Source organism: Eubalaena glacialis, chromosome 2 (assembly GCF_028564815.1).
Source record: "Eubalaena glacialis isolate mEubGla1 chromosome 2, mEubGla1.1.hap2.+ XY, whole genome shotgun sequence".
Lineage (NCBI taxonomy): Eukaryota > Metazoa > Chordata > Mammalia > Artiodactyla > Balaenidae > Eubalaena > Eubalaena glacialis.
This window is the reverse complement of record NC_083717.1, coordinates 75945609-75958618: the sequence shown is the minus strand read 5'-3', so window position 1 is coordinate 75958618 and position 13010 is coordinate 75945609. Positions and strand designations below refer to the sequence as shown.

Here is a 13010-nt window from a genome sequence, read left to right as displayed (position 1 = left end):
TTAAATATATCATGCCAGTCCCTTCTGGCTTGTAGAGTTTCTGCTGAGAAATCAGCTGTTAACCTTACAGGAGTTCCCTTGTATGTTATTTGTCATTTTTCTCTTGTCGTTTTAATAATATTTTTTGTCTTTAATTTTTGTCAATTTGATTACTACATGTCTCGGTGTGTTTCTCCTTGGGTTTATCCTGCCTGGGACTCTCTGCACTTCCTGGACTTGGGTCACTATTTCCTTTCCCATGTTAGGGAAGTTTTCAACTATAATCTCTTCAAGTATTTTCTCAGGTCTTTTCTATCACTCTTCTCTTTCTGGGACCCCTATAATGCAAATGTTGGTGTGTTTAATCTTGTCCCAGAGGTCTCTTAGGCTGTCGTCATTTCTTTTCTTTCTTTTTTTCTTAATCTGTTCTGCAGCAGTGAATTCCACCAATCTGTATTTCAGGTCACTCATCTGTTCTTCTGCCTCAGTTATTCTGCTATTGATTCCTTCTAGTGTATTTTTCATTTCAGTTATTGTATTGTTCATCACTGTTTGTTCTTTAATTCTTCTAGGTGTTTGTTCTTTAATTCTTCTAGGTCTTTGTTAAACATTTCTTGCATCTTCTCGATCTTTGCCTCCATTCTTTTTCTGAGGTCCTGGATCATCTTCACTATCATTACTCTGAATTCTTTTTCTGTAAGGTTGCCTATCTCCACTTCATTTAGTTGTTTTTCTGGGGTGTTATCTTGTTCCTTCATCTGGTACATAGTCCTCTGCCTTTTCATTTTGTCTGTCTTTCTGTGAATGTGGTTTTTGTTCCACAGGCTGCAGCATTGTAGTTCTTCTTGCTTCTGCTGTCTGCCCTCTGGTGGATGAGGCTATCTAAAAGGCTTTTCAAGCTTCCTAATGGGAGGGACTGGTGGTGGGTAGAGCTGGGTGTTGCTCTGGTGGGCAGAGCTCAGTAAAACTTTAATCCGTTTGTCTGCTGATGGGTGGGGCTGAGTTACCTCTCTGTTGGTTGTTTGGCCTGAGGCGACCCAGCCATGGAGCCTACAGGCACTTTGGTGGGGCTAATGGTGGACTCCAAGAGGGCTCACACCAAGGAGTACTTCCCAGAACTTCTGCTGCCAGTGTCCCTGTCCCTGCGGTGAGCCACAGCCACCCCCTGCCTCTGTAGGAGACCCTCCAACACTAGCAGGTAGGTCTGGTTCAGTATCCTATGAGGTCACTGCTCCCTCCCCCTGAGTCCTGATGTGCACACTACTTTGTGTGTGCCTTCCAAGAGTGGAGTCTCTGTTTCCCCCAGTCCTGTTGAAGTACTGCAATCAAATCCTGCTAGCCTTCAAAGTCTGATTCTCTGGGAACTCCTCCTCCCATTGCCGGACCCCTAATTTGGGAAGCCTGATGTGGGGTTCAGAACCTTAACTCAAGTGGGTGGACTTCTGTGGTATAATTCTTCTCCAGTTTGTGAATCACCCACCCAGTGGTTATGGGATTTGATTTTATTGTGATTGTGCCCCTCCTACTGTCTCATTGAGGCCCTCCTACCATCTCATTGTGGCTTCTCCTTTGTCTTTGGACGTGGGGTATCTTTTTTGGTGAGTTCCAGTGTCTTCCTGTTGATGATTGTTCAGCAGTTAGTTGTGATTCCGGTGCTCTCACAAGAGGGAGTGAGTGCACATCCTTCTACTCTGCCATCTTAAACTTACAATTATCATACATAACAAGTCCAGAGTTGCAGCTTCATGACATCATTGAGGATGTAGGGTCTGCCATCTTTGCTCTTGTCTTTCCTGTCATGGTTGTACAGTGGCTATAGAAGTTTCAGGTGTCATATGCAGACATTATAGTATCCTGTCAAGAAGAAGAGGAGTGTTTCTTTTTCTTCTTTCTTGTTTTTACTTACCAACTCCACTTCTGAGAAAACTGAGAAATAGCTAGAACCTCAAACTGTAAAATAAGTGAAAGCACTGCCAAAAGTAGTGGAGATTATTTTGCAATGCATGGAGAGAGAGGACCTGCAGCACAGATCCTGGAAAAAGACAAAACATACTTTTCAAAGGTGAAGGTTTACCCTGATGTGTAACACCTAATACCTTGTATGCAACAAGCTTTATGTATCTGCCTTTATAACAGCATTTAATACACGTGGTTTTCTTGACTTCAGTGTTCTCTAAGCTTTTTGATCAGTCATCTCATAAATGAAAATTTGGAGGGAACATGTAACCTAATATATTTATATGTAATAAATTTCCATATAAATACACGTTTATATGTAAACAGGGTGCATGTGCTGGCAGTAGGAGTACCCTTGTACATGGTTTTATTCCAAGAAGAAGAAAAAGTGAGGCTAAAAGAAAAAAATCATAGACACAAGTCATATTTGTAGAAAGCAGTCTATCTCTGCCAGAGGCGGAGAGAAGTAACTTTGCTTTGGAGAACCTCAGAGCTACTAAACCCCATTGACTCAAGAAAAACAAATGTACACCCAACACTCTGCAACATAAGGAAAGTTTCAGTTGGCCTTGGCTCTTCCTCAATGTGAACTTTTGCAAATATCTCATTGAGGAAAAACTCATATTGCAAAGTTGAAAGATAAAAAAGAAACAGTCAGAAGATCAACAAAAACACAGGAAAAAAATAAAACAAGTGGCAGACAAGCACCAAGAAAATATTGCCACAGGGTCAATGAAATTTATGACTAAACTTTCTGCCCCAAATTTAAAAAGCTTGATGAAGCAATTGATTATATGAAGGAAGAGCACGAATCAGAGATGCAAGAGCTCCAGGAAGAGATCATGATGTGACAGAGGGGGAAGTGATATGTGATCTGGCAGAGTTTAGGAAAAAGGTTGAAGGAAAGAATAAAACCATCACAGAAATTAAAGTGAAATTGGAAGAAGCACCAAGGAGACCAACTACTGCTGAAAACACAGTGAGGAACATAGAGGACAGAAGTAGGAGGTGAGGTGAAGGAAGGAAGGAGGGAAGACAAATGAAGGCAAAAGGAAAAAAGAGTTAAACAGATAAAAAGGAAGAAGATGTAGGGGATAGGCAAAAGAGATCAAACTTATGCATACTTGGAGTTGCTGAAGAAGAAAACAATGAATCCTAACCAAATACTTAAAGATATAATTCAAGAAAACTGTCCTGAAATAAAACATATCTACTGAAAAAGAACACACCACATTCCAGGAAAACTGACTCAGAACAGCTAACACTGAGACATATCCTAGTAAAGTTATTGGACTTCAAGACAACAACATGATGACAACATTTTTTTGGCAACAAGGTAGATTATTTTTATTTTTATTTTTTTTATGGAGATTTTTTCTTTATTGAGAAACTTAAGACTTGGGTACATCAAATAAAACCAGTTTCTGGGGGGAAAAAATCAAAACTCACAACAGAAAAACAAAAGTTAACACTGTTTGGGCCATATCAGAACCCAGAGAATATATTCTTTTAATTGAAAAATTCTAGGTGCTTCATAATTGACCTTTTGATACAAAATGACCTATTAAATTTGCAATTTGTGGTTCTTGGTGTTGAGGTCCATAGGACAAGCTAGGACGTCTTCAAACCTTGAGCTGAATTCCATGAGGGTTTATTTAGCTTTTGAATCGGTTTGTCCTTGTCTAAGAGGTAGCAGCAGCAATGGCGCCCACCTTCTGGGCAGCTTCTTTCTTGGCATGATGAGCCTGTAGGACCGCCACAGCTTCATCCACCTTGGAGCGGAGAGACTCGGGGGACTCCAGCATGTGCAGCAGCTCCGAGTTGTCAATCTCCAGCAGCATCCCCGTAATCTTCCCAGCCAGGTTTGAGTGCATCGTCTGGATGAGCGGGAACAAACGTTCACCCAGCATCTGTTTCTGTTCCTGGGGGGGTGCTGCGGCCAGCATGGAGGCGGTCAGCGGCTCCTGCCCCTGCACGTGGACCGCAGGCTGGGGTGCCTGCAGGGGCTGGATGGTGGGGTGAGGGCTGCGGACACTGGAGGCGTATTTGTAAGGTGCAACAGCCCGAGGAGCGGCGGCAGCGATAGCGGCACGAGGCGCTAGGTTCTGCACAGCTGTGGGAACACCTCCAGACTGGCAGCTGTCAGCCCTTGCTGGGCGGCACCAGCCCCACCAAAGTCCATAGCCAAGCGGTCCGGGCACTCAGACCCGACTCTCTGAGCGGTAGTAGGGAGGCCACGAGAGGCCAGAGCATTACCAGTTGGAGCCAGATGGCAAAGAGCTGGACGAGGCCCAGACTGGCGTATAGCACTTGGCATTCCTTGGAAGCCTTGAGGTCTCCCACCTTGCTGCCAGCGTGGATTAGGCCTCATCTGTGCTAACTGGTTAGGTGTGTAATATGGAGGTCTTCCCTGAGCCTGTGGAACTGCTGGCACAAAGTAGCCCCCAGCTGCAGGCTGGAACTGATTTAAGATGGCATTGGCGGGAAGCGCTCTCATCCCGGCCACCCGCTGCATATACTGGTTGGTCAGGTGAGCCTTTCTCTCTTCCTTTCTCTGGGCCAGGGCGACATACAGTGGCTTGGAGCCCACGATGCGTCCGTTCATCTCCGTGACTGCTTTGGTTGCCTCTTCAGGGGATGAGAAGCAGACAAATCCAAACCCTTTGCTTCTCCCATCCTCCAGCATCACCTTAGCACTGGTGATTGATCCAAAAGGAGAAAACTCTTTCCTTAACTTCTCATCATCAATGGTGTCATCCAAGTTCTTAATGTAGAGGTTCACCCCCTGATACCGACTAATTCTCTCCTGTTTCAGCTGTTCAAATTTTCGCTTTAACTCGGCCTGCCGTTCCACTTTCTTCTGTGCACGGCTGACGAAAATGACTTTCCCGCTGATTTCTTTTCCATTCATCTCCTCCACGGCCTTATTGGCATCCTCGTGTTTTTCGTAACTCACAAAGCCAAAGCCTTTGGATTTCCCACTGGGATCTCTCATCACCTTGACACTTAGAGTCTTACCAAACTGGCTGAATAGCTCTTTCAGACTCTCATCATCCACCTCTTCCCCAAAGTTTTTGATATAAACATTGGTGAATTCCTTAGCTTTGGCTCCAAGCTCAGCTTCCCGCTCTTTTCGAGACTTGAATCTGCCCACAAACACTTTGCAGTCATTGAGGAGCATGCCATTCATCTTCTCGATGGCCTTGTCGGCAGCCTCCTGGGTCTCGAAGTGGACAAAGGCATAACCCTTAGAGTCGTTCTCATCACACACCACCTTGCAGGACAGAATGTTTCCAAAAGCAGAAAAAGTATCATAAAGTGCCTTGTTATCTATAGATTTGTCCAGGTTCTTGATGAAGACATTTCCCACGCCAGATTTTCTCAAAGAGGGATCCCTCTGAGACCACATGATACGGATTGCCTTTCCCTTAATCACATCAAAGTTCATGGTATCCAAGGCCCGCTCAGCGTCAGCCGGCTGCTGGAAGTTCACGTAGGCATAACCCAGGGAGCGGCGGGTGATCATGTCGCGGCAGACCCGGATGGACAGCACAGGCCCCGCAGGACTGAACTTTTCGTACAGCGTGGCCTCGGTGACGTCCGAGTGCAGGTCACCCACGTACAGGGAGGCCATGGGGTAGCTGCTGGCCGCAGCGTTCATCTCCCCAGCCCCCAGCACCCCGAGCCCCGCCAGGAGGACTTTTTAGGGGGCGCCACACAGGACAAAGGGGGCTCCACTCCGAGCCGCGGCCCACAGGTGGCAGCAAAGCTCAGAGAAGCTGGAGTCGGCTCTGAGGGCTGGAGAGGAGTGTGGGGACGACTCGGACGAGACTGCCCAACTGCAGACAAAAGGCTCTCAAAAACAATATGGCCTTCCCTCCCTGGGAGTTTGTTAATTTTCAGCTGTCCTGGTCTGGAAGCTCCCAATTTCAAAAAAAATGAAAACAATGAAAACGGGGACTGTCCTCCAAATTACAAAAATTCTTCCCGAGGCAACCCAGTGGTGCCCACAGGCGGCCTCCAGAACGTGCATTTCTCTATAAATATAGGCCTCGGGCTCCCAGCGGTTTAAGATTACAGCAGCCCGGGGAAGAGGGAAACCAAATATTTGTCTGTGCCGACTCGGCAACCCCCGGGCGGCCGGAGAGCGCAGCCGCCTCCCACGCCGGGCTGGCGAAGGGCAGCGCGGACACGTGGAGCGCGGAGGTCGGCATGCGGGGGGCGAGGGCGGCGGGCGCGGGGTTGCCACGCGGCGCGGCCGGGCGGCGGGCAGAGGCGCGTGGACGCGGGCGCGCAAGCGGCTCACCACCGGACCGACGGACGGGGACCGATGGACGCCCAGGTGCGGCGGCGGCGGCGGCGGCGGCGGCGGGCAGGCCGGAAGCGTGCAAAAGTGACTTCCCCGCGGGTTCTCCGAGGAGGATTCGCTCTTTTTTTTTTTCTTTCTTTTTTTTAAAGATTTTAAAGCGTTTTCGGGTTTTTTTAAAATCTTTTTCTCTTTTTTTTTTTCTTCAGGCTGCTAGGCCCGAAAGCGGCAGAGGCTGCGGCGACCCGGGGCGGAGAGGAGATTAATTTATAAAAGGATAAAGTGTATGCTGGCCTCAGACTTCTCCACAGCAGCAATCCATGCTAGAAGTCATAGGAGTAACATCTTCAACATCCTCAAGTAAAGAATTGCAACCTAAAGATGTTATTTGGGTATAAGGGCCACAGGCAAATACTTCTGAAGATGCAAGAATTCAGAGAATATTGTTCCCAAAGCCCTCCTTGGGGAACAGCCTAGACGACTAAGTTTAACTTTCTCAATCAAGATAAGAGAGAAAGGGGACCAACATAAGCACTGAGTGTATTAGCACTAAGACTAAATAAATGTGTGGTTTGGATTATAGACCAGAAAGTAAATATTATGTGCCCTAAAAATGCAGACACGATATAAGTAATGTAAGTTGGGAGGATAAGGGTGAAAGAAGTGGAAAGTAAAGGTGAAGCAAATTCACATACAAAACCTGCTGTGTGGTTTCATCTTTAATAGTTGCTGGTTAAAGAATATCATTTTAATATTGACAAGTAAATTAATATAGGAAAAGGTATGTCTAATAGTTCAAAAAAAAGAACACTAAGAAAGATTAAATAATTCACAAAAATTGCATGGTGGAAAAGAGAATGCGGACGAAAAACAAACACATACAATTCTTTTTTTTTTCTTTTTGGCCGTGCCACACAGCATGTGGGATCTTAGTTCCCCAACCAGGGATCGAACCCGTGTCCCCTGCAGTGGACGTGTGGAGTCTTAACCACTGGACTGCCAGGGAAGTCCCCACATACAATTCTTTAAGTTCTGGAAAAGTAATGCATATTGCCTAAAGAAATTGAGGATTCATTATTAAATAAACTTACAATTTCAGGGTAACCACTTGTAAAACTTCCTATTTATCATGAAAAAACATAAAACATAAAACTTCCTATTTATCATGAAAAAAATGCACAGATAGGTAAAGCAATAGAATACATGTTGAAAAATTTTCACAAAACTACAAAATAGAAAACACAATATAAAATAATATGACAGAAGTGAGACAAAATTGATCTGTCAGACCAGTAAATATAAATGGACTCACCTCATCTACTAAAAGAAAATAACTTTTGGAATGGATCTCAAAGCAAATCTAAACTTTACATCATATATAAGAGAAACCTCTAAAGTAAAGTGATTCAGAAAGGTTGAAAACAAAAGAATGAGTAAAATATACCAGACAAATGCAAACAAAAAGGAAACAAGTTAGTCATCTCAACATCAGATAAGGTTGAACACAGGACAAAGAGCATTAAATGAGTCAAAAGTGGGTTTCTTATTTTGTTGAAAAGTGCAATTAACAGTGGTGATAGAAGTACTGAAAATCACAGCATCAGTATTCATAAAGATAGAACTACAGTAAATACAAGGAGAAAAAGAAATACTCCCACTTTATCCTGTCCATCAGAAGTGTCACTAAGTCCAGCCCACATGCCAAAGGAGGGGAAGTAGATTCCATCTGTCAAAGAGTTTATAGGCTGATTTACAAAAAGGCACTGTGACTTCCATCTTGGTCACTCTCTTCCTTTCTGTCTTGGATCACTCACTCTAGGGAATGCCAATTGCCATGTCTTGAGGATGCTCAGACAGCCCAGTGGAGAGGCCCACAGGGCAAGGATGAGACTTCCAATGGACAGCCATGGGAATGAGGCTTCTTTGAAGTTGATTCTCCAGCCCCAGTCAAGCTTTCAGATGACTGCAGCCTCAGTTAACAGCTTGATTGCAATCTCATCAGGGATCCTGTGCCAGAACCACGCAGCTAAGCTGCACCTAGATTCCTGACCCTTAGAAACTGTGTGAGATTTTAAAAATTTTCTTGTTCTTTAAAGCCACTAAGTTTTAGAGTAATTTCTTATGCAGTAATTGATAACTAATGCAGAAGACAGTAACAACTGAACCTAAAAGAAGTGAAAGAAATTATTACAGACAAATTAACTAGAAAACAGAAAATTGTATTCAAAATAAATGAATTCAAAAGTTGACTTATTTTAAGGAAAAAACTTAAATTAGATAAACTATTACCTAGACTAATTCAGACAAAAGAGAAAAAGCAGAAATACACAAAGAAATGATACAGCTGAAATAACTATAGATACCACGAAAATGAAAAGAATACTGTGAGCCTACTTTGCTCAATTCTATGCAAATAAATCTGAAAACTCAAATGAAATGAATAATTTTTAAGGAAAATATAATTTACCAAAACAAGTTCAAAGGAGAGAGAAAATCTAAACAGCCACTTAGCAATGAGAAAATAAAGTTGTCAGAATGTTATCCCTCCGCGAAACATTAGGTTCAGGTGGTGTCACAAAGTAATTCCACAAAATCTCCAAAGAACACATAATTCCATTGTTATTTAAACTCCAGATTAAAATTTTGAGGCATAGGAAAATCAGGAAAACATCCAAATTATTTAATGAAGAAAAAAACTAACAAAGATTAGCCACAAAAAGAAAACTACACATGAATCTCATGAATATGAACATCAATGTAAAAATTCTAATATTAGCAAACATAACCCAACATTACATTTAAAGAAAAATACAGTATGACAAATTGGGATTATTGCAGGAATGTAAGATTGATTCAATATTAGGAAATCTAGTTATATAGTCGATCATTTTAATCATTTTAATAGGTCCAGAGAGAACAATCATATGATTATATTTAAAGATGCTGAAAAGGTATTTGATAAAGCCCAACACTTATTCTCAATTAAAAGAAACCTCTTAATAAAAGAGGAATTGGTGAATACTTCCTTAACATGGTAAGATACCTCTATCTCGACCCAAGAGCTGACATCATACTTAGTGGGAAAGCATTAGAGAAATTCTCCCTGAAATCAGGAATAAGTTAACTATTACACTATCACCATTTATTGTTTAATTTTTCAGAATGCATTATCAAAATAATTAGATAAGAGAAAGAAATTAGAGGCAAAAACTTGAAAGGAAGACTGCAGTGATATGATACCTGAAAAACCTAAGACAATAAACTGAAAAACTATTAGAACCAAAGAGAATTCAGTATTGATATACAGAAATTAGTTGCTTTTGTATATATAAACATTAACCAGTTATTATATAAAGGGAGAAAAACTTCATTTATAAGAGCAACAAGAAAATAAGATATTTAGAAATCAACTTTAAAAATGTGCAAAATACATATGAGATAAACTAAAACATGTCTCAAGGACACAAAAGATTTAAACAAATCAAAAGCCATGTGATAGTCTTAAGTTTACCATCATAAAGCTGTCACTTCTCTCTAAGTTAGCGTATAAATTTAACCTGATCCTATAAACCAATATATATTGGTTTAACCTGATCCTATAAACCAATTTAACCTGATCTTATAAACCAATATATAAACCAATTGAGTTTATCCTGAAATGAGACTAACACTGTTGTGGAAAAGAAATTAATTAGCAAGTTTAGCCAGGAAAAATCTGAAAAAGTGGAGTAAGAAGAAGGAACTAGCCCAAAGAAATAAGAAAATGTGTATTCAAATACTTTGAATAGTACCATATGAACAGAGAGATATGGCACAGACCTGAAGGGCCAGAAATTGACATACATTTGGGCTTGTATGCAGTACAGAATCAAATCCAATATATGATAAAAATGCTCCCTTGAATCACTGTGGACAAGATAGCTTTTCAGTAAATTGGGAATAACTAGGTGGTCATATGGAAACCAAGTCAGATCTATACCTTGTACCTTACATCAGAATAAATTCAAAATAGGTCAAATACCTAAATATAAAAAATAAAAGTTTAAGAATTCTAGAACAAGAAAATTACTTTATAATCTAACAGCAGGGAGGAGCTTTAAAATTATGACACCAAACTCAGAAGCCATGAAACACTAGATGGCATTTAAAAAAAAAAAACATGAAAGTTAAAAATTACCATAAGCAAAATCAAAAGACGAACCGGTAAAATAGTATTTGCAACTTATATTACAAAAGGCTGACTTTTCTAGTATAAATTAGTTCCTACAAATCAATAAGAAAAAGACCAACATCTCAACAGAAAAAATGAATTCAGAATATGAACCAAGGAACAGATAACAGAAAAGAAAAATGGTAATAAATACTTAAAAATGTGTTCAACATTGCTCTTAAGAAACATGTAAAAACAAAACTACATTGAAATGTCATTTTTTCCTATAATTTGGCAAAGATCAGAAAGCTCAGTAACATACCGTGTTGACAAAGCTGAAGGGAAAGAGGTGTTTTCTTACATTGCCTGCGGGAGTGTAACCTCTCTTATGAGAAATGCGGTAAATTTTATCAAAATGCATATACCTTTCACCCACTGATTCTACTTCTAATAACTTTTTTCTTTTACAGATTTACTCACACATGTGAAATGACTCACTCCATTTCAATATCCTTATATCTTGTTGCAACAGCCAAGGATAGAAACAGAAGTCCAGCAATTGTAGACTGGTTAAATAAGTTATGGTGCATCCAGTGTATATTTTGGAATGATCTCCAAATTACATTAAATGGAAAAAGTAAGGTGCAGATAGTATATGTGTTCTGTTACCATTTGTAAAGAAGGAGGAGCAAAAAATACAACTGTTTGCTTACATAAGCATAAAATATTTCTGTAAAGATTTTTTTTTTTGTCTGCCTCTGGTGATGCGTCCCCATTGCAGCCACCAATGCTCAGGCACAATGACAGCTCCAGACTGGATCCAGGGAGGAGCAAAGAGTGAAGGCTTATGTGTATGCTGGTATTGCTATCAGGAAACAGTGGTATGGGAGGAGAGCTGTGGGTAAGCTGGGAAGGAGTCTTTGAACCACAAGCAAAATTATACCAGTTCTTAAACTCTCTGTTCTACTCTTTTTTTCACTGAATGCTATATCAAGACAATGTCTTCAGATTGCCTGAATTGATTAATTCCGAGTAGGTAGGCATGCCCCACCTCCACTTTCCTGCCAACACACCTGCCCTAAGTAAGGTGCCTTTACATGTACGGCATGGGTCTTTCCCTGGGCCCTTTAATTTGGTGGCAATGGCCATGGCATATGGAAAATGATGGCAGGAAGAGGAGCTGTTATTTGGTCCTCGCATGCCTCAATTTGAGCTGTGCCTCTTCTCTCAGATCTATAAAAAGAAGGTGGCTTTTAAATAGGAACTTTATTATCATCAGGTTTGCTCTATTCTTAATGGAAAAAAATTTGTCAGTATCTAACTTGTATATTTGAATATTTTCCATATGTGTCGAGTTTATATTACAAACATCAGCTGCTTTTTACACAGAAGAGGTATTCATTTCTGAGTGTTTTAGAAAAAAACCTAGGTAAGTGTGGCCTTTTCTTTAATGCTTTTAAATAATATTAGTTGATTTATCATGGTTACTCTTCTTAACGTTTGGCCTTTAAGTTACAGAAAAGAGATGGCAACTTTACCGTAAATGTTGAATGCAACCATGAATATAAAGTTATTTCTCTCTCTCTCTCTCCCCCGCCCCCGACCTTGGCTACCACACATCTGCTAAAGATTCCTAAGTGGCACTGTGTATATTTCCCTTAATAGAATTTGTTAGAAAATATTTTAGAATGATGGGATAAAAATAAATACATATAGGCATTTTAAGATTTCCTTCTCAAACCCCCATGAGCTGTCAAGGGCACTGAGCTTTGGAGACCACCGCTCCAGGTCTGCACTGTTCAATACAACAGGCACTAGCCACCTGCGGTTTATCCAGCACATGAAGTGCACTGATTCATATAGAGATTGATGAAAGTGTAAAATATACACTGGATATTTAAGACTAAGAAGGAGAAAAAAAGAATGTAAAAACATTGCAATAATTTTTAGACCAATTACGTATTTTGTATATATTGGTTTAAATAAAATATATTATTAAAATTAATTTCACTTATTTATTTATACTTTTAAAATGCGGCTACTAGCAACTTTTAAATGGCATATGTGGCAGGCGTGATATTTTTGTTGGACAGGTGAATTTCGGGAGAGCAGAGGTCACAGTCTATTCATAACCGTGTCCATGACACTCCACTATAGCAGAACTAAGTAAAATTTTGCAGATGCTAAATACATTTTTGCTAAGAAGCTATTAATTCTTTCAAATCATCAGGGACGAAGTGAGCACAGTATGCAAGTAAAGATACTGCTTAAGCTAGTGTTTTCAGGAAAGTCACAAGAGGAAGTGGAGTGAAAACACTTACCGTGAGGTGGTTGATTCAACACTCAATCTACACACTATAACTGAATATGCTTCCAAACTCGCTTTAAGGGGTGGCATTTAGAAATTAGGGAGGAGCCTTTGGCCAAGCATCCTCAGGGTGAATCGTCATTACTATCATGTATGAATTGATTGAAGATAATTTTGATCGCTAAAACTAACGTCTCATGTAAATGTGAAAATATCTTCAAGATTAAAATGGAGGAATCTACTTAAACTTGATCTTATACATCTGTCTTGAGTTAATGTGAACTTGAAAAAAATTAATGGATAATGCAGTC

The 13010-nt window shown here is 40.7% G+C and overlaps 1 pseudogene; it reads right to left on the bottom strand.

Annotated features, from left to right (window-relative positions):
- Positions 1-3404: 3404 nt before the first annotated feature.
- LOC133085147 (polyadenylate-binding protein 4-like) lies at positions 3405-5634 on the bottom strand (annotated as a pseudogene).
- Positions 5635-13010: the final 7376 nt, after the last annotated feature.